The sequence below is a fragment of the Danio rerio genome, chromosome 23, assembly GCF_052040795.2.
Source record: "Danio rerio strain M-AB ecotype USA chromosome 23, GRCz13ab, whole genome shotgun sequence".
Taxonomy (NCBI): domain Eukaryota; kingdom Metazoa; phylum Chordata; class Actinopteri; order Cypriniformes; family Danionidae; genus Danio; species Danio rerio.
Window position 1 is genome coordinate 34671606 of NC_141043.1, and position 12818 is coordinate 34684423.

A 12818-nucleotide genomic window follows, 5' to 3' on the forward strand; every position below is an offset into this window, starting at 1 on the left:
GAAACCCACGCGAACACAGGGAGAACATGCAAACTCCACACAGAAACGGCAACTGACCCGAGGCTCGAACCAGCGACCTTGCACTCAAGTGACAGTGCTACCCAATGTCCCACCGTGCTGCCGTTTTAGTGACATTTTAGCACTACCTTTTTGATGGACTCGCAGGTTGGATGGTCATCATAAGCACACTTTATGATGAATCCAAAACATTTCCTAAAGATTTAGAATGAAGAAATATGAGAATAAATACTTGTTTTTTTAAATACAAATTTAGTACATTATATTTCATTAGAAAATAAAAATATGAATCTGTTAAAGTTTTCAATTAAAAACTAGCATATTGTAGTTTGAATAGCACTAATTTAAATAACTAACTGGCCAGCACATTTAATTTTCCTTAGTGACACTGATGTGACAGTCAAAAGAGGATTATGCTCGGTGTCAAAGCCTTCTTCGATGGGTTATTTTCACAATTTATTATGACATAGCAGTCAAAATGGGACAAATTAGAATGGCTTTTAAGAATTGCTAAAACTAAAATTATCCCACACAGTATCAAGTCAGGGGCTATTTGTCACACTGTATAAGATAAGCTGACAAAATGAAAATGCAAACATTTATTTAAAGGTGTACATAATGAAAGTGTGGATATGCATTAATAAAAAGAGGTCAGTACATTGAAAGGCATACCATGAGCTTCAAACAACATTGTTAGATTGTTCTCATGTAAACCTGTAATTGTAGAAGCCCAGTGAAAACAGGCCCATGGGAACAAAACATAGACTGTTACTTTGCACATGGGATCATTAACATGCACATCTTAGGCTACATTTGATTGACTACAATGTTCACCCTCACCAACCCCACTCTTATTTTTTATTTAGGCTTATTTTAAACTTATATTGTATGTATGTGGGACTCAAAGCAGAGAGACTAAAGCCCATCATGCCTATCTTTACATGTACTGTTGAGTGTGTTCAATGCATTTATGCACAGTGTCATATAGCTCAGCTTAAGTGAAAGGATGGCAATACACTTTATTAATCTCATCTATGCAAAGATTGATATTACTTTCTGTCTGTGTTTTCATCTACATTAAAGCAGTGGTCTCAAACTCAATTCCTGGAGGGCCACAGCTCTGCACAGTTTATCTCCAACCACCTTCAACTCAATCCTGCTTAGTAGTCTCCGGTAGTCTTGAACAGCTTGATTATTTGGATTAGCTGTGTGTTTGATTTTTGGAGCAAAACTGGGCAGAGCTGCGGCCCTCCAGGAATTGAGTTTAAGACCCATGCCTTAAATCTTCAAAATACAACTCAAGCTGCATCTCTGTTGGTCCCTTTTATAAAGTATGATTAAAATTTAGCCTGTATTTCCTCTGGAGGAGCTCACTCACTTCAAATCCTTGTTTTACATTATGCAAAAATCATAATCATCTGACAATATAACTGTCAGAATGGCTTTTTCAGTTTTGCCACTTATTGTTCTGTTTATTCTCATACAGGGAAAAACAGAGAGCAGTGTCTATGAAGACTTGAAAATGCGCAATATGCAGATATGTCTGCCGTGTTCCAGATGTGGTGGGCATCATCATTGAGGGCATCCCTGTGCTTACTCGTCTTGGAAACCACGCCAGGGCTATGAACTTGCAGTATCCACCACAACTCAGCAAAACATTTCAGGTGTTTCAAAGACATTTTGTGGGACTTGACACACTGCGTCCAAAGTCTTCCTCCTGATTCATGACACAAAAACTTCTGAGTTAGTTAATTAGTTGCCGCTCAGAGGTTCTGTTTCTTTGCTTCATCACTTTTGTTCAATGGACAGTTTGACTTGGAACAATGTGGTAGTCACGCACCGACTTCTTCAGTTTCTGGATAAGTCTGCAGCAAATATGGGCATTTGATTTGCTTTTGTATATATGGGGCAAAGTTTGTTTTGTTATGTCAAATGCTGAGATCAGAGGCACTTTATTGTTTTTATTTCAATGTTGTAGTACATATGAAAATGTACTGTACTGCGTACACAACAGGCATCAGTTGGACACCTCAAACCCCCATGAGGATCCACACACACACATAAACACACGCTCAGTTTTAATGGGTAAAGTTTAGAAGGGATACAGCTGCAGATGCTCGCATCATTCATTCATTTTCCTTCAGCTTAGTCCTTCTTTTATCAGGGGTTACCACAGCGAAAAGAGCCACCAACTACTCTGGCATATGTTTTACACAGTGGATGCCCTTCCAGCTGCAACCCAGTACTGGGAGACACCCATACACACTTATATACTATGGCCAATTTAGTTCATCAATTCCCCTATCGCACCTGGAGGAAACCCATGCCAACATGGGGAGAACATGCAAACTCCAAACAGAAACACCAACTGACCCAGCCGGGACTCAAACCAGCAACCTTCCAAGGCCACAATGCTAACCACTGAGCCTACTTGCATAAATATAGCATCATTTTTGTGACATTGTACAACAATTATATGTATATATTTACCGTACTGTGAGGGTTGGGCTTAAGTTTGGGGTAGACCTTAATAAAATACTGTTTACTGGGTAATTTAATAAATGATACGAGTATATTACTGCTTTTACACTGTGAAGGTTGGGGTAGATGTTAATAAAATGTATTTAATTCAAATTTTATGGGTATTGTAATACATAATCTAAACTATATGATAACAATAATATTAATTCCTCACATCTATATAGCGCTTTTCTGGGCACTCAAAGCGCTTTACACACATTGAGGGGAATCTCCTCATCCTCCACCAGTGTGCAGTATCCACTTGGATTAGGCGACGGCAGCCATACTGCACCAGACTGCACACCAGCTGATTGGTGGAGAGGAGACAGAGTGATGAAGACAGTGATGATATGGGGATGGTCAGGAGGCCGTGATGGACAGAGGCCATTGGGCAGATTTGGCCAGGATGCCAGGGTTAAACCCCTACTCTTTATCCAAGGATATCCTGGGATATTTAACGAGCACAGAGAGTCGGGACCTCGGTTTAACGTCTCATCCGAAAGATAGAATGGTTCACTTGTATCGCTTGTTGCAAACATGTTTTCAATTATTTTCTTAAATTCATGAATGAAAATATACAATTACAATCAGGAGATCAATATAAGAGAGATACAAGAGAGGGAAAATACAAGTGACATTAACAGCAGGTAATGTCACCTGTAAATAAACAGGGGAAAAATAAACAGGGGGGCTAATAATTCTGACTTCAACTGTAATAACAAAAATCTGACACATTTTTTGTTGTTGCACATACAGAAGGATTTAAGCAGTCAACTTCAATCAGAAAATGTGGAAAACAAAAATTCCTAACAAAATAAAAAAGATAAAGTCTTCAGATTCATGTGCAAAATCTACGTAATAATAAATAATTTATTTTAAACTTAAAGATAGGAGGAGTGTTTAAATAATAATGCAAGTCAAACCAAAACTTCACACATTCACACATACAAAATAAAAGTTTTACAGTTTCATCATCCTTACCACAAACTGGAGAACGACTCGGAATATCAACATATTTGTAAATAAATTAGATTTTTATTGCAGTATTTTAAAATGCCTTTATTTTTATTAGGAAGAAAGTATTTATAAGGCAACAACCAAGCTTTTCTCCAGTCTACATTATTAACTAAAGCAACCCAACAGAATCTGCCTCACAGAACAATACGATGACTTTGCTGAGGAATTAAATGGATCTGTTCATTCATTCATTTCCTTTTAGATTTATTCCCTTTATTAATCAGGGGTCGCCACAGTGGAATGAACCGCCAACTTATCCAGAATGTTTTACTCAGCGGATGCCCTTACAGCTGCAACCCATTACTGGGAAACATGCATACATTCTCATTTACACACACACACTCGTACACTACGGCCAGTTTAGTTGATCAATTCCCCTAAAGCGCATGTGATTGGACTGTGACCCAGCCGGGACTTGAATCAGTGACCTTCTTGCTGTGAGGTGATTGTGCTACCCACTGTGCCACCGTGATGCATAAATGATTATGTTTATTATTTTAATGTATTGTATATGACTATTGCCCAGATGCATTACACCAGTGGGGATATCTCTACGAACAGTATTATAATCTCTGAAGTGAGTAGGAAAGTCACGAACAGTCATAAAGCTTTCATAACACAGTAAGTTCCCCAAATCATCAAGTACAGAAAATAATCACTTGTAACAACAACTGCTGGCTGCTGGGATTGACGTCATTTTTGGAAGGCGCGTGCTGCTGGGATTGACGTCATTTTTGGAAGGCGCGTGCTGCTGGCCCTGACGTCACTCTCGGAACACGCGCGGGTTCTTTTAAACCGTCATTTCTCTGTCGGATTATCAAACTTACATTCCACTTTACTGCTGTTTACACTGTTTCCCAGCGCGCGATGGCGAAGACGATTGCGAGAACTGCGAGGTCCATCGCGGCCCAGATAAACGAGTGCTGCTCCTACATCCACAGCAAATACCAGCAGCTGCAGGCCTTCCGCCGACAAGTCAAACGGAGGACCAGACCCAAGCACTGGGACTGGATAGAAGACTTCGAGCTCAAGCACGAGCTGCGCTTCCCCACCCGCGGGCCCCGAAACCTGCTGAAGCTGCGGAACCTGCAGCACTTCCTGCGGGAAACCGAGCAGAACTGGTGGGACTTTCGGCCTCCGCGGGTGCCCGGGAGACCGCACCGCGTGTTGCGGATAAACCTCCGGGACCGGCCGATCAAAGCCCTGCTGAGCACCGAGCTTTTCCCTCCGAAGCCCGTAGACCGCACCGAGAGACACTACTGCCGGAAACTGCTGCTGATGGAGCGGCCGCTGGAGATCAGCTTACCGGCAGACATACTGGAGGAGATCCGTGCGCTGGAGCATCTGGAGGAGGAGCAGGGGCTACCGCCACACCTGCACTGCTCATCCGGTCAGGAGGACTATTATTCCGCGGATGAAGAGTGAACTTTAATAAAGCACACTGTAAAAAGTTCTTCAAGGGTGTTGTCCATAGGAATTAATTTTAAAAAGTATATTTCTTCCAATAAATTGATTACCTTTCCATTTTGAATTAATTTAAGTTTTACATAAGTAAAAATTGCGATTGTTTTTGTAACTTATTATTACCCATCAAAAAATTGTGTTTTACTGACCTTCAAAATAAATTGCTTCTACAAAACTCTATTTAAGTGTTTATATCCAAAGTAAAACTTCACGACCCGCCCACATGACGCAGCACGCATGCAGAGCAACGACACCGTTGCTCATACCTGTACCGGACCAGTTTCGACGTTCTGTGGAGTTTTTGAGGGCTTTATACAACGTGCAACACATGTAAGTAACTATTTACATTGCATAAAGTTAGGTTTTAGCCGACTGAGCACGCATTTATTGCACTGTAAAATGTAAACAAGTCGCCTTTCATGACAGTAACGGTTAAGTTTGTCAGTTTTGCAAGCGCCATGCGGCCTTACCGAAAGTACGGAATTTAACATTAATCTTGAAACAACTATCGCAAACGTAGGAGGACATTATATTTTTACCACCTATCTCTGTAATGTATCATAAAAATTGTTAAAGGTTTAACTTTATCTTTTGATAATTTGTTTGAAATATTTTAATTTGCCTTAAATCATTTGTTCAATTTAAAAGACTAAATGTTTATTTGCATTGCAATATTATCAATGAATCTGATGTTTACCTAAACTCTTCTTTTAATTTGTGTTGCTTTTTTAGAGAGATGTCAGAAGCATAAATGACATGATGGCTAGGACATATAGCTGGGGGAGAATGGAAGTGGTTGTCCAGAGCCCAGATGTGCAAAAAATAAAGAAAGATGGCCTGCCCAGGTAAATGATTTATCAATGACATGCTGCTTGGCAAATAATGGTGAACAAAGATGTTTATGTGATGCTAGACACTTTTTGCTGAACACATACTGAAAATTTTACCTCACATGTTTTATGGAGGATTTCATTACATAGGAATAAAAGGTTGCCAATTCTTTACACATTTGGTTCCAAATAACAGACAAACAATTGATGTATTACAGATAAATGAAGAATTCCAAAGGTGTACTGGTGTTCCACAAGAATCGGTTTTTATGTCCCAGCTGGACAAATACACTCCAAAACTTCTTGACCTGTTTAGTGCGAAGGGTGCAGCGACTGGTGAAAACATCAGTTGGAGTTATTGGAACTGATACAGGTAAGGCAAACATGGTAACAATGTGGCTGATGCATGTTTATGCAATAAGTACTTTATTTACTCATCTTGCCTAATAGGTAAATAGTGCAAAACAAAGTCATTAATTTTAAGGGTAAATATAAAAAAAGCGTGTGTGTGTGTGTCTCTGTGTCTGTGTATATGTACAGTATGTGCGTATATATATATATATATATATATATATATATATATATATATATATATATATATATATATATGTATGTATGTATATATATATATATATATATATGTATGTATATATGTGTTATTTGTGTATATATGTATATGTGCGTGTCTGTGTGTGTGTATATATGTATGTGTGTGTATATATATATATATATATATATATATATATATATATAGATATAGATAGATAGATAGATAGATAGATAGATAGATAGATAGATAGATAGATAGATAGATAGAGTTGAACTCTGTTGAATAGGTTGTACAGAACCACACTGATAATGACATTTTACGTTTGTAGTTATATTGCCTGCAATATTCAGTTTTTTCATTATTCACTTACCAACTATAGGATTCAAGTACCTCTGTGGTGAGGAAGAGAGACGTGGCTCTGAGATGCCTCATTGAATACATGGGAGAGAGTGGGCAAAAGCTGATCTCTGACTACTATGTAAGTATTGTTTAAAAAGCATAGTTTGACTTTTTTGGGAAAGGCACACATTCCTCAGATATCAATCTTATGTCTGACTGAATTATAGTACAAAGATGGAGCTCTGTCAAACATTCGAAACACGCCTACAAACACCTAAATGAATATGCAGGAACCAGGGTCCCAAGTTAACCTTTTGGACTTATAGTTACTTGTAGACTTGATTTAAAAAATAATGTCATTTTTAACTGCAGTTTCACAAAAGTAAAATCCTTGTTTTACATTATGCAAAAATCATAATCATCTGACAATATAACTGTCAGAATGGCTTTTTCAGTTTTGCCACTTATTGTTCTGTTTATTCTCATACAGGGAAAAACAGAGAGCAGTGTCTATGAAGACTTGAAAATGCGCAATATGCAGATATATGTCTGTATATGTCGCACTTAAGCTAGTCTGTTTATGTAAATTGCTCAGGTCAAGATTCACTGTATTTTATTGTTAGTGTACAGATTGCATTTAAAGGTCTTCTATGCTGCGCTTAAAGATGAGGTTAGAAGTTTCTGTAATTTTTAATGTTAATGTTTACAACATTAACAATAAAATTGATTATAGAAACTTTTGATTATAAATTGATAATAAGTGCACCCAGTTGTTTGTGTATGGCAAATGTTAGAGTAATAAACATTTGACAAATACCTCTCTTTCCTTATTAAAGTTGAATTAAAAAATAATTTGTATAAACTAAGAGTAATAGAGAAAATGATTTAATTAAAATCAAATAAATTATTTTTTTATTTTAAATGTTACTTATTTTAATTAAGTATTATTTGATCAATATACTGATCTTTAACACTTTGGTTAAACTCAAAAATTTTGCTTTATATTGTAGACTCTACTTAATTTTTTTGCAAACGGTAAAATAATAATATTGATTTTTACCAAATCAAAATAACAAGAAGTTCACTAAACTTACAAAAAGTAATTGGAAAATGTTGCCTTAATTTTTTAAAGTTTTATTTAAGTAACATTTTTCACAGTGCACCAAGGATATCTTTTAAAGCCATTTGTGTAAGAACATCTTACAACATTATGCAACAACGATTTATAAACAGCAATTACACAGGCCACACAGAGGTTGCGAAACAATCGAAAGTACAAAAGGCAGCACTCTAATACAACATATCCAAAAATGTGAAGTTATCAAACTTTTTCCTGACTGCCAAAACTACTTGCTCTGGAACAAATAATAGATTAATTAAAACAAATTCCAGAAGAACTGGCTGAGGGAAGGCTGTTCTCAGTGGGGTGGCACTATCTTTATAAATAACCACTATAGCACTTTGCTGTATTGTGCTATTAATTATTTTGGCCCAAAGATACTGTAATTTGTCAACTGTGTGAATAAAATTAAAAACATGTGACATCATCTATGTGACAAGGCGCAGTTTCTTCTTCCAAACATCATGTTTCTGTATGCCATCACCAGTGTTAGGTAAGTTGCTTCAAAAGTAATTAATTACTCTGAAATAAAATAAACTGATTAATACAGAACAGCTGAATTTATGCACAGTGTTTTAGGCAAATATATTTTATTTGGTAAGTTAGTAATTACATTACTTAAAAAGATGAAAAACATTTTTTATCGGCAGAAAATTTGTGTAAATGCAGCAACTACTAAAAAAAGTAACCCAGGCTCATTATTAATGCGTACCCCTAAATACATTTCTAGAGATCACAAAATACGTCCCAGGAGGTACGCTTTTTTACAGTTTTTGTTTTCAAAAATCCAACAGAGGCCGCTGGGTACGCTTTTTCAGATCTCAAATTTCATCCGCTGACCTCAAAGATCTCCGCTGTCAACTAATGATTGACTGACCGACCGACCAACTGATCCACCCACCCATGTCCTTCTATAAACCCAACCGATAGTGTTTTCAAAAGCACTGATTAACCTGCCCAACTCCTTCTGTAAACCCAATAAAAAGTGTTTTCAAAAGCAATCCAAAAAAGAAAAGCCCTTATGGCCGCCTGATTTTTACCCTATTTAATATCTACTTGTTTATTAAATTTTTTCGCATTTGTTTTTGTTTTACCAGCTTTCTGGAATCGTTCTTCGCCAGACTAAAACACCGTCATCATGGTCAACTCCTCTCTGCGTCTCAAGTCCCCCGATGTACACAGCAAGCCATTGGGTAAACTGGTAACAGCATTAAAGTCGTCCACACAAAGTTAAGTGGTCAGCTGATAGCGCAAAAAGAAACAGAAGCTTTCGGGGTGCCATACCGCCCCATATCGTTCACTTTAAAGACGAAATGCAGCCATCTGTAGCTCTGGCTATGTTATGATGATCAACGATCTCGTGGCTGCAGATCGTTGGTAAACAGGCACCCTCACCTGGACTACAATTCTGTCACTTAACGAATGACAAATTCCGTCATGCACTTCATACACACCAGTTCCTGTTTCACTTTGATTAAACGCTCACACTCACAGCTGGAGGATCGTTATGGACTGATTTCATGGATTTTAAATACAGTGCAAACAAACACATATTTGCTGAGTCTTGTTTATCTGTACTGTGAACATTACAACGCATCTCTTTTGCCTTGCCATGTTTTCACCCTCGGTCTGCTTTATTTGGATTGTGCTTTGCTGGATTGCCCTTATACATCTGTTTGTTCTTGTGTTGATCATTGCTTGCCTGACCATTCTCATAATAAATCCTGCATTTGAATCGGCAACTCTGTTGTTAGCGCCCATCACATTACAGGCTACATAATTCACGCTCTCTAGAAATGAATATGGGGTACATTTTCACAATCAGCCTGTGTTGCAACCAATGATTCATTGGTAGTAATGTTCAATTTAATTTGTTTGTTTAAATTTAGCCCACATAAATTGTTTGAAACCACTTAACTTAAAAAAATGTGTAAATCCTATGAATCATTTTCTTCTGTCTAATTAAACCCACTTACTATACATTACACTAGTAGTTTCACAAACATTTTATGCAATATCTTAAACCTTTTCAACTTTTAGTTCTCAGTTAAGTACTCCCACATTTGACTCTCTGCCCCTTCAGTGTCCTTGTGCTCATCTCCTCCAGATCCTCTCTTTCAGTTTCACATTCTTTGTGTAAATAGGAAGTTGTGTGTGAGTGAATGGAGGTCTGGGAGAGGATAGAGAGAGCACACAGAGATCAACAGGGCTTCAGGCCTAAGTGTCCCAACGCTTTGTTTATTTATGTTGGAGGATGAGGATTACGTAAAATCTCATTTAAATGAGGCTAAGCATTCAATACAAGACCAAAACATTATGCATACTAATGTGGTCTTGAATCATAAACTGGTTTCAAGAGCATTATGCAACTGCCCTCAGACACACACATTCACATATTCACATGAATGCATACCGAAGTGTGTATATACACAAACACACCTGCAGTGACTCCGCCAAAAGACACTGAGGGTTATGAGATCAGGTAGACGGATTTAGCATATGAGCAATGTAGCATGAATAACAAACAAACACATTAAAAACGTAATGTAGTTACAGATTCTCGGGCCTACATGGGGATTGTGCTCCATTATGAAACTGCTAAACATCAGTGCTCGCAAAAGCCATAATTTTTGGGGAAAGTACTTTAAATCCAGCTTGTCAGTCACATTTCACACTCTTCAGGACACTGTCAGCTCTCTGTACCTGTCCTATATGCTCAGCGTTGAGTTATGACAGGACATAAATGGAAAAACAACTTTCCACAGAAATAAGATAACAGCAATGAATCGATTATTTTTAGTGTTTTTCCCATGTGCCTTTTTCAGATAAGCTTATCATCATAGCCATTAAATGACTGCTATTATACAACCAAGTCATGGTTAGTACATTTAAAAATATATTATATCAGACCATTTATGTGTGTGTCATTAATTAGAGGCCATTCTGAGTAATTGAAATCATTAAAATAAGCTGTTGTTAGTTCTCAGTAACTCTAGTCTTTATCAGTATTGCATGATCCTATTATCTTATTTTTGTGGAAACCATTTTTCTGTCACAAACAGGAAGCTTAAAAAACAACCTTTATTTAACGTAGAATATTTTGTTAATTATATTCTACAATACTAATTCTTGCTTAATAAAAGTATGATATAGTATTATATCATACTATTTTTGGGTGAGGCATTAATTAGAGGCCATTCTGAGTAATTGAAATAATGAAAAATAAACGTTCACACTTTATTTTGATGGTTGGTTTGTTCAGTTTAAGTTACATTGCACCTACATGCCAACTAATTTTCATTAGATTATAAGTAGACTGTTTTGGTTGGGGTTAGGGTTAGTGTAAGTTGACATGTACTTGCAAAGTGTCTTATAGTCAGTTAAATGTCTGTTGAAGGAGCAGTACCAACAGATATTAAGCAGGCAGTCTACTAATACTCAAATGAACCACCAAAATAAGTGTTACCAAATATGTTGTCTTTAGTTCTCAGTTACTCTAGTCTTTATCAGTATTGCATGTTCCTATTTTCCTAAATTTGTGGAAACCAAATTTCTGTGATAAACAGGAAGCTCCAGAGAACAGCCTTTATTTAACATAGATTAGTTTGTAGTATAATTATATTCTACAATAACACATTCTTGCAGAATAAAAGTATAAATTGATCTAAAGTAAAAACAAAAAAAAAACAACATTTTTTTTATATTCAATATCTTTTCATAGCTAAATAATTCATGCAATACAATACATTTCTACATGTTGTACAAAAGAAACATTAAAAAAGCCTAAAATTGATTCATTCTGGCAAACATAATGAAAATGTATTATATTCAGTCCTTTAATATTAGAACCATCCAGTGTGAGGTTCCTCTAAGGCAGAGATTCTCAAACTTGGTCCTGGAGGGCCGGTGTCTTGCAGATTTTAGCTCCAACTTGCCTCAACACACCTGCAAGCATGTTTCTAGAAAGCCTAGTAATATAAGAGCTTGATTAGCTAGCCCAGGTGTGTCTGATTGGGGTTGGAACTAAAATCTGCAGGACACCGGACCTTCAGGACTGACATTGAGAACCTCTGCTCTCAAAGTAAAACAATGATGCATTGTGTTGCTAAAATGGTTCCCACATAGATGAAAATTCTGTCAACATAATCTTCTTTAACATGAACATTGCAATAGTTGATGTCACATTGTAAAGAAACACTATATGCAAGTGCACAAACAATCTTGTATAGTTCAACTTTTTAGGTAGTTTAGGTCACAGTTCATGCTATAAACTACTGGTTTATAACACTGTAAAACCCATAAATTTAAGGTAACTCAAACCATTTGAGGAAACCGATTGCAACGAATCAGTTCAAAAACTGATCCTAATGAGTTCTGTGAACTTAATCCATTTGAGTAAATGAAGAAATTTAAGCAAGGTAAAACCCAATAAATGAAGATACTCAAACAAAATGAATACTGTAAAACCAAATAAGTTAGGGCAACTCAAACCGTTTGTGAAAACCGATCGCAACAAACCATTTGAGTTAAAAAAAACAATCTATGTGAGTACTGTGAACTTACTACATTTAATTAAATTAACTCATTACTTAGTTCAAAACTCTTTTCATTAGAGTAGAACTTACTTTCAGTAAATTTTGAGTTAACTACACTCATTTAATTTAATAAAGATGACTGTTGGGTTTTACTATCATTAGGATATGAATTGTTCATTTATAGTTAAAAAGTAGGACCTGATTCTGCATCACTAATCCTACCTAAAACCTAAATCCAACTTGTACCTTACTAACTATTAATAAGCAGCTAATTGGTAGTTTATTAAGCTAGTAGCGTTGGATAATGGTTTGTTAATACCGTGATTTATGACCTGAACTAAAGTGTTACCCATCATGAAAATGCCTATACACTCACATACACATGTGCATGACAACATGTTTTCTGAAAATCTTGTTATTAACCA

At 36.6% G+C, this 12818-nt stretch overlaps 2 protein-coding genes and 1 long non-coding RNA gene across 6 annotated transcripts in view; 1 reads left to right on the top strand and 2 right to left on the bottom strand.

Annotated features, from left to right (window-relative positions):
* The window catches only part of slc2a12 (solute carrier family 2 member 12), a 44825-nt gene extending 34161 nt beyond the window's left edge, over nt 1-10664 (bottom strand). Inside the window, exon 1 of the mRNA XM_087305384.1 lies at nt 10525-10664. The gene's annotated coding sequence lies outside the window, so the exon portion shown is untranslated. The remainder of the gene's footprint in view (nt 1-10524) is intronic.
* Nucleotides 1-12818, bottom strand: part of sgk1 (serum/glucocorticoid regulated kinase 1) — a 91539-nt gene that overhangs the window by 8696 nt on the left and 70025 nt on the right. The gene's annotated exons all lie outside the window — the stretch shown is intronic.
* LOC137489137 (uncharacterized) lies at nt 5253-6881 on the top strand. Its single transcript, XR_015523758.1, has 4 exons — nt 5253-5349; nt 5752-5864; nt 6068-6222; nt 6779-6881. It is a non-coding gene; the product is annotated as an uncharacterized LOC137489137 (long non-coding RNA).